Below are 9750 nucleotides of genomic sequence, written 5' to 3' on the forward strand. Positions count from 1 at the left end.
CTTGCCTTATATTGGCCCTACCTGCTTTATTTCCTATGCAGCCCTGCCACAGGAGAGGGAAAGGGCTCCTCTACACAGAGGCTTTTTATCCTGCAAATTTGCTGGGGCTCCTGCTTCCAGATTCTTTGCAGAATTAAGATTGGCCCTTTACAAACACTTCCACTTCTTTTCCGTGGAGAGTTCCTTTATCTGCAAGTTCTATATGTTTCATTATACAGCCACTAGATGTCACTGTGATATACACGTAGCTGCTTTATAATGAAACTTCCTTTTTTCATGGGAGAATTCATCTCACAATATTTAAATAGCTCATTATCCCCAATCTTCTCAAAAAGGGGAGAGGATGAAGGTCAGAAAGTAAGGGAGGGGCCCTGGAGGCTGACAACATCATGTAAAGGATCCACAAACCTCCATGAGCAACCAATCTCAATTGCAAGATAAAAGCCTCATGTAGAGAGGATCAAAGTTTTAGGGATGGGGGAGAATTTCTCCCCGAAACTTCGGGGGGCTGAGTGCCAACGCATTCGGTCCTCCGAAGGTTGTTCGGGGAGAAATTCTCCGCCCCCCCGCCCCCCGCCGCCCCCCGGGATGGGACTTACCTTTCACGAATGTCCCTCCTGGAGGCGGGTCCCGGAGGCGGTTCAGCAGGTCTTCATCAGGGGCGGGGGCAGCAGCCAGTCTTTTGACTGGCTGCCGCCGCCGCCATTACAAGAAAAAAAAAAAAACGCCCCTGTGATAGGCTACATAACGATTAACGTAGCCTATCACGGCTAGATTTGCAAAGTCAGCCATGATAGGCTGCGTTAATCGTCACGTCACGGGTGACTTTGAAAAAAAAAAAAGCGCATACGGCTAATGGCGGCCCCCATAGGGAGCTGCCATTCGCATTCTTTATTTGGTCCCTGTAGTCTACGTAAAGATTTACGTAGACTACAGTGAAAATAAGGGCAACGCAAATAGCGGGGGGGAGGTGATCCGGTCCTCCCACACAGAATCCTCGATGGCCGGCTCTGCTCCGCGGTGGCTCTGCAGAGCAGCTGGCCAGGCCAGGTCTGTCCGCAGCTGGATTTCCGGCTGCGGACTGGCTGGTGTTGGGTAACCCCCCCAAAAAAAACTGGCATATGCAAATGGCGGCTACAGTGGCCGCCATTTGCATTCCTTATTTTTCACCATTTTAGTCTACATAAATATTTACGTAGGCTAAAACGGCGACTAAAAAGGGAATGCAAATAGCACCCACTACACTATTTGTGTTCCCCTTTTGTTTCGCATAATAGTCTACGTAATTACGGCGGGTGCGGTGGGTGTGGGGGCAGGGGCGGGGGCGGCAGCGGGTGCAGCGGGGTGGCGGCAGTGGGTGTGGCAGCGGGTGTAGTGGTGGCGGGTGTGGTGGGTGTGGCGGCGCAAATGGCGGCGGCTACGGCGGCCGCCATTTGCGTTCACTATTTTTCACCATTCTAGCCTATGTAAATATTTACGTAGGCTAGAATGGCGAAAAATAGCGAATGCAAATGGTGGTGGCCATAGCACCGCCATTTGCGTATGCTTTTTTTTACTTTGCCATGATAGGCTACATAAATATTTATGTAGCCTATCACGGTTAAGTACAGGGATGCAAACGGTGGCGGCTACATCTGCCGCCATTTGCGTTCCTGCTGCCCAGCGGCCGGATGTCCGTCTGCGGGCAGAGCCGGCTGGCAGCTCCGCAGAATCCCCGCGGAGTGGAGCCGGCTGGGCAGGACTCCGGGGGGGAGGGACCAAGCGCCTCCCCCCATTGAGGATTCTGGGGGGAGGGACTGAGCACCTCCCCCCCACCGCGAAGCAGATCTGCGAAACGGTAAGTGACCTTCGTACACCCCTACTTTGGTACTGGGGGAAATAATGAGGGTTGTGTGAATGTATTCAGCTCCCCAAAATCCGTGGCGGAATGGCCTGCCCCCCCCACGACACAGATCCCATATTGGACTAAACTTACCTGAGGCGGATGTTCTGGACGGCGGTGGCTCCAGTGGCGGCTTCGGCGGCTGGTCTTCCGACCAACTGCCACCGCCACCATTTGCAGTCTGGTCGTTTGTGTGTTGTTGTTTTTTACATAGACATGATAGGCTACGTAAAGACTTACATAGCCTATCACATCTGGGTTAAAAAAAAATGCATACACAAATGGCGGCGGCTACGGCTGCTGCCATTTGCATTCCTTATTTTTTGCCGTCTTAGTCTACGAAAATAAAGGGGAACGCAAATAGCGTAGTGGGCGCTATTTGTGTTCCTTTTTGATTCGCTGTTTTAGCCTACGTAAATATTTTTTACCTACATCTGGGTAAAAAAAAAAGGAATTGGTGTTCAGGCTGTTCCCAGCAATTTGCGCTAACTCAGACCTTGAATTTGTACTACTTATAAAATGCACAGAACCAGAAAATGTTGTTGGATTATTTTCTCAGGAATGTGCCATAATGCCTATGAAGAAGTGTATGTTGAACTGAATATGATTGAGTATATTTCAATTGTTATCTCCATAATGGAGAACTAAGGATGTGTGTAACATTCTCCTCATGTTCTGTGGAGTTTTCTGTCTACCCCCCCCCCGCCCGCCCTGTGATTTTGGATTTCTGTGGTAATTCCATGCAATGTCTTAGATATCCTTTCTTTTAGGAACGATATACATAAATAGGATGCACATTGGATTGCACATTTGGATGCATATCTAAAGTAGGGATGTACAAAACACTTACCTGGTTTCGTCCAGGGACATCCACGGTGGGGGGAGGTGTTCGGTCCCTCCCCCCCAAAACCTGGACGGGGGGGAGATGATCCATTCCTCCCCCCCCCAGAATCCTGCCTGGCCGGCCTCGCTCCATGGCCAGGCCGCAGACCTGCCGGCTGGGCCAGCCTGCAGCGGGGCCTTCAGCCACTGCCAGGCTGGTGCGGATGCAAATGGCGTCCTGAGTAGGGGATGCCATTTGTGTCCCCATGGTATTCTGTGATAGACTACGTAAATATTTACATAGCCTCTCATGGCTAAAGCAGGGACGCAAATGGCGGCCCCTACACCATTTGCTTTCCTGTTTTATCCGTGATAGGCTATGCAAATATTTACATAGGCTATGACAGCTAAAACGGGAACACAAATGGCATCCCCTACGCCATTTGCGTTCCCGTTTTAGCTGTGATAGGCTATGTAAATATTTACGTAGCCTATCATGGGCTATCATAGGGATGCAAAAGGCGTCCCCTACTCAGGATGCCATTTGCGTCCGCAGCAGCCCACCACCACCACCAGAGCTGAAGCCACAGCTGGAGCCGCTGCCAGGTAGGCTCCATTTCCTGGGGCTTTCACAGGGTGGTGTGGCGGGTTGCTCCATTCCACAACAGATTCTGGGGGGCCGAATTCACCGGAACTTGGCCCCCCTGGGATCCATGGCGGAATTCTCTAACATCCCTAATCTAAAGGCAGATGATCTCTCTCTGTTCCATTGCTCTCAATGGAATGCATATCTTATACTGTCTTAAATCCCTGCACCCAGCCACTGTTGATCCCCTCCTCCAACTAGACTATGGGATATGTCTGCATCCAGATCATGACACTGAGATGATGATGAAGATGATGATGATGATAGAATTGGTCATAAGCAGTGTTTGTGATATTTCTTCATACCAGCAAAAGTAAAATATTGACATTGGAGATGCTACCTGTCCGATGAACATGATATTCCTGTTTTATTTAGATATTTAGGGATGTATGAAAGTCACTTACCTTTCCGCGGATTATGTTCATGGTGGGGGGGAGGCATTCAGTCCATCCCCCTGGAATCCTCGACGGGGGGGGAGGCGATCCAGTCCTCCCCCCCGAAATCCTCGACAGCCGGTTGTGCTCCACGGCGGCTCCATGGAGCAGCTGGCCAGGCCCAGGTCAGAGACGTCTGTAGCCAGATTTCTGGCCGTGGAGGGCTCTGGGTAAAACAGCAACAACACGCATATGCAAATGGCGGCGGCTACGGCTGCCGCCATTTCCATTCCTTATTTCTGGCCATCTTAGTCTACGTAAATATTTATGTAGACTATTATGGCGAAAATAAAGGGGAATGCAAATAGTGTAGTGGGCGCTATTTGCGTCCCTTTTTGATTCACCGTCTTAGTCTACATAAATATTTACTTAGGCTAAAATGGCAAATCAAAAAGGGACACAAATAGTGCCCACTACGCTATTTGTGTTACCCTTTATTTTCGCCGTAATAGTCTATGTAAATATTTACGTAGACTAAGATGGCGAAAAATAAGGAACGAAAATGGCCCCCGTAGCCGCTGCCATTTACGTACGTGTTTTTTTTTTTAAACCGGGATGTGATAGGCTACGTAAGTCTTTACGTAGCCTATCACGTCTCTGTAAAAAAAAAAAAAATGACCAGACTGCAAATGGCGGTGGCAGCAGGCGGTCGGAAGACCAGCCGCCGCCGCTGCCGCTGCTGCTGCCGCCGGAGCCGCCTCCTCCCGGAATATCTGCCCCGGGTATGTCTCGTCCCAGGGGGGATCCACGGGGGGAGTGGGGGGCATGCCATTCTGCCACAGACTTTGGGTGGCCGAATGCACTGGCATTCAGCCTCACTGAGATCCGTGGTGGAATTCTCTGACATCCCTAATTGTAATAAGACCAGTCTTAGATAAATATCTGGATAATTACTTGAATGTGTGTTGATTCCGTGGCAGAATGGACCACTCAACTCCACCACCCCACGAAGTTCGCGCCAGCTGGATCCTACCTGCCGCTGGCTGGGTCCGTCCGCTCACTCCACTGCTGTCCGCTGCGAGTCTGTGGACGGAAATGGTGTCCAGTGTAGTGGACGCCATTTGTGTCCCTGCTCTTTGCCATGATAGGCTACGTAAATCTTTACGTAGCCTATCGTGCAAAGGGACAGGGACACAAATGGCATCCACTACACCAGTGTTCCCCAACCTTTTTGGGCCCAGGGTCTGGTCCCGTGGAAAACAATTTTTCCACGGACTGGGGGGGAATGGGACTGGGCCGCAGGAGAGGTGTGGGAACCCCCCTTACCTTGGGTCTTAGGGGGAAGGCGGTCTGTGAGGGGGGGAGGCGATCCGCCCCCCTGGAATCCTGGCTGGCTCTGCTCTGAGTCCGCGGAGCTGCTGGCTGGCTCTGGCCACTGGTGGACTTCCTGCCGCTGGGACAGAAATGTCGTCCATGCAGATGCCATTTCCATCCCAGTGGCCAGAAGTCCGCCAGCAGCTGGAGCCAGCCGGCAGCTCCGCAGACTCGGATCGGAGCTGGCCAGGGCTGGCAAGGATTCTGGGGGGGAGGATCACCTCCCCCGCCACAGACCCAAGGTAAGGGGGCTTTCCACACTCCTTCTGCGGCCTAGTCCCTAACAGGCCACAGCCCAGTACCAGTTCACAGCCAGGGGGTTGGGGACCCCTGTGCTACACCATTTGTATCCCTGCTCTTTGCCATGATAGGCTATGTAAAGATTTATGTAGCCTATCACGGCAAAGAGCAGGGACGCAAATGGCGTCCACCACCCCAGACGCCATTTGTGTCTGCAGAATGGCAGCGGACGGACGTCCAGCAGCAGATGGACCCGGCCGGCGGCTCCACGGACTTGTTCTTTTCTAATGACAAAGAACAGGCTGCATCAACTATTCATGGGGCAGTAGACTGTGACAACAGCAGTAGAGCTGCAGAAGTTTTTTTGAATCTATATTGCCAGGGAGTGAACACCCCGCTGAAGAACCTGCTGGAAATTCTATACTGGTACACAAGGTAACTAAGTTTTTTATAGGGATGTACGAAAATTCCGCCACGGATCTCGGGGAGGCCAAATGCCAGCACATTCGGCCCCCTGAAATCGGTGACGGAATGGCCTGCCACCCCCCACCCCCACCCCGGGATGAGACTTACCTGCGGCGAATCTTCCTGGCGGTGGCAGCTCCAGCGGCAGCTCTGGTGGCGATTCGGCAGCGGCAGCTGCGGTGGCCAGTCTTCCGACCAGCTGCCGCCACTGCCATTTCTAGTTAAAAAAAAAAAGACATGATAGGCTATGTAAAGATTTACATAGCCTATCACGGCTAGGTTTTTAAAAAAACCTTTAAAAAACTTTTAAAAAATCCGCGTCTGCTACGCTATTTGCATTCCCCTTATTTTTGCCGTCTTAGTCTACGTAAATGTTTACATAGACTAAGATGTGCCAAAATAAGCAACTCAAATGGTGACGGCCGTGGCCGCCGCCATTTGCGTATGCGCGTTGTTGTTGTTTTTTTAAAGTCAGCTGTGATAGGCTACATAAACTCATGGAATATCACAGTGTGAGGCAGGGTATGTGGAGGAAAACATTACCTTCAAAATAAAATATATTTGTGTCAAGATACTGTCACGTTGATAATACCCTAAATTACTGGATAATGCATAATGTTACCCGATTAAGGCCGTGATCCTATACACACTTCCTGAAAGAAATCCCATTGTGCTCAGTGGGACCTATTTCTGAGTAGACATGCCTGACATTTTACTGTAAGGGAGATACTTTTACCTCATCTGTGCATTATATGGGGCACATCATTTCAAAAACTGACCAACAGTCATGCCCCATGGCCTAACAGCTGCCTCATAACTGCACTGCTTTTATCAGTCCCTGCAATCAGCAAACATAACATGTGTATTTGAGCTCAGATAAGATACTATACATACTTGGCAATTTGTGTAGGTGGTTTACAACTTTTACAAACCTGTCATACAGAAAGCCTATCTGCTTCTTTCAGATGTATATCACTATGCCAACTGTCCCAAAGATAATTATCCAAACAAGAATCAAAGCAGATATATCACCCAAATCATAAATTTTCTAGATTGCGAAGAAGCTTTGGCTTCCACTCCACTTTTGTTCTCTCTGTTCGCAGCATTCATACTTGGGACATTTATTAAGTATCAGCACATACCCATTATACAAGCCAACAGTTGGGATCTTATCTACCAATAACAGTTGGGATCTTACCTACCAAGATGACATGCCTCCTTTGGTGAGCTGTTCTTGGCAATATCTTTTATTTTGCATTTTCATGTGTGTTGACCAAAACCATCACTGTGGTTGTGGCATTTGTCACCACAAACCCCAGACACAAGATAAGGAAATGGATGGGTGAAAGACTCTCACATTACATTATCATTTTCCATTCAATTATTCAGGTTAGCATCTGTGCTGTCTGGTTAGGCACATCCCCCCCATTCCCAGCCCTTGACAAAATCTCACAGTTAGGGATGTACAAAAGTGACTTACCTTTTGTGGATTATGTTGATAGTGGGGGGGGGAGGCACTCTGTTCCTCCCCCCCCAGAATCCTTGAACGGCCGGCTGTTCAGCCAGGCCCGGCCAGGCCAGAATTGTCCGCAGCCGGATTTCCGGCCTCAGACAGCTCTGGGTAAAAAAAACAAAACAAAAAAAGCGTACGCAAGTGGCGGTGGCTACAGCCGCCAACATTTGCATTCCTTCTTTTTACCGTCTTAATCTACGTAAATATTTATGTAGACTATGATGGCAAAAATCAAGGGGAACGCAAATAGCGTAGTGGGCGCCATTTGGGTCCCCTTTTGATTCCCCGTTTTAGCCTACGTAAAGATTTATGTAGGCTAAAATGGTGAATGAAAAAGGGATGCAAATAGTGCCCGCTATGCTGTTTATGTTCCCCTTGATTTTCGCCATCATAATCTACGTAAATATTTATGTAGATTAAGACGGCCAAAAAGAAGGAACGCAAATGGCAGTGGCCATAGCCGCCATTTGCGTACGCGTTTTTTTTTTTTTTAACCACCCCCAACCATGATAGGCTACGTAAAGATTTACATAGCCTATCACGTCTTTTTCTTTTCTTTTTTTAAAAACCTAGCCATGATAGGCTAGGTAAATCTTTACGTAGCCTATCAAGTCTTTTTTCTTTTCTTTTCACAAGCCTGGGAATGGTGGCAGTGGCCACCGGTTGAAAGACCAGCATCCACCGCCGCCGCCACCGCTGGAGCTGCCGCCAGAGCTGCCACCACCCGGAAGATCCACCCCAGGTAAGTCTCGTCCCGGGGGGGGATCCGCGGGGGGGTGGGGGGCAGGCCGTTCCGCCACAGATTTCAGGGGACCGAATGCACTGGCATTCAGCCTCACCAATATTTGTGGCAGAATTCTCTGACATCCCTACTCACAGTGTAGTCATGCTGCAACAGAATGTAAGGAGGGCTCTGGCCCCATGCCTTGTATTTTTGTATGGTACATGAGCCTTCCGGCCTCTACCAGCTTCACTATGGCCGTTCTAACCAGGAAGCTGCCTGGCAGTTTCAATGAAGAAAGCGTATCACTTTCAGTATGTTGTTGTTCTGCAGTGTCTGGGCGGCCTTCATTCCAATCTGTCTGAGCACCAAAGGCAAATGCACAATAGCTGTGGAGATCTTCTGTATTTTGTAGGGATGTCAGAGAATTCTGCCACAGATCTCAGATTTCCCCCCGAAATCTGTGGCGGAATGGCCTGCCCCCCTGCCCCCCCCACAGATCCTCCTTGGGACGAGACTTACCTGGGGCAGATCTTCCGGGCGGCGGTGGCTCCAGCAGCGGCTCCGGCAGTGGCAGCGGGCAGTCTTCTGACTGGCTGCCACCACTGCCATTTCCAGGCTTGTGTGGGGAAAAAAAAAGACGTGATAGGCTACATAAATCTTTACTTAGCCTAACATGGTTGGGGGTGGGTTTAAAAAAAAAAAACGTGCACGCAAATGGCAGTGGCTACGGCCGCCGCCACTTGCATTCCATCTTTTTACCATCCTAATCTATGTAAATATGTACGTAGACTATGACGGTGAAAATCAAGGGGAACTAGGGATGGCAGAGAATTCCGCCACAGATCTCGATGAGGCCGAATGCCAGTGCATTCGCCCCCCCGAAATCTGTGGTGGAACGGCCTGCCACCCCCCCCCCCGCGGATCCCCCCTGGGATGAGACTCACCTGGGGTGGATCTTCTGGGCAGCGGTGGCTCCGGCGGCAGCTTCGGCAGCGGCAGCGGCGGCGGCGGTGGCTGGTCTTCCGACCGGCTGCTGCCGCCACCATTTCCACTCTTGTTCTTTTAAAAAGAAAATGACGTGATAGGCTATGTAAAGATTTACATAGCCTTTCACAGCTGGGTGGGTTAAAAACAAAACAAAACCTCGTACGCAAATGGCAGCAGCTACGGCCGCCGCCATTTGCGTTCCTTATTTATGCCCGTCTTATTCTACGTAAATATTTACGTAGGCTATGATGGCGAAAATAAAGGGGAACGCAAATAGCGTAGCAGACGCTATTTGCATCCCTTTTTGATTCCCCGTTTTAGCCTACATAAATATTTACTTAGCCTAAAATGGGGAATCAAAAAGAGACGCAAATAGCGTCCACTACGCTATTTGTGTTCCCCTTTATTTTCGCCATGATTGTCTACGTAAATATTTACGCAGATTAAGATGGCAAAAATAAGGAACGCAAATGGCGGCCGCCGTAGCTGCCGCCATTTGCGTACGCGGTTGTTTTTTGTTTTTTTTACCCAGAGCCCTCTGCGGCAGGAAATCCGGTTGCGGACGGCTCTGGCTTGGCTGGGGCTGGCCAGCTGCTCCGCGAAGCTGCTGTGGAGCACAACTGGCCACGGAGGATTCGGGGGGGAGGAACGGAGCGCCTGCCCCCCTGTCGAGGATTCCGGGGGGAGGGACGGAACGTCTCCCCCCCACTATGAACATAATCC

Source organism: Heloderma suspectum, chromosome 6 (genome assembly GCF_057233095.1).
Source record: "Heloderma suspectum isolate Gila_16-S chromosome 6, 16-S_ref, whole genome shotgun sequence".
NCBI lineage: Eukaryota > Metazoa > Chordata > Lepidosauria > Squamata > Helodermatidae > Heloderma > Heloderma suspectum.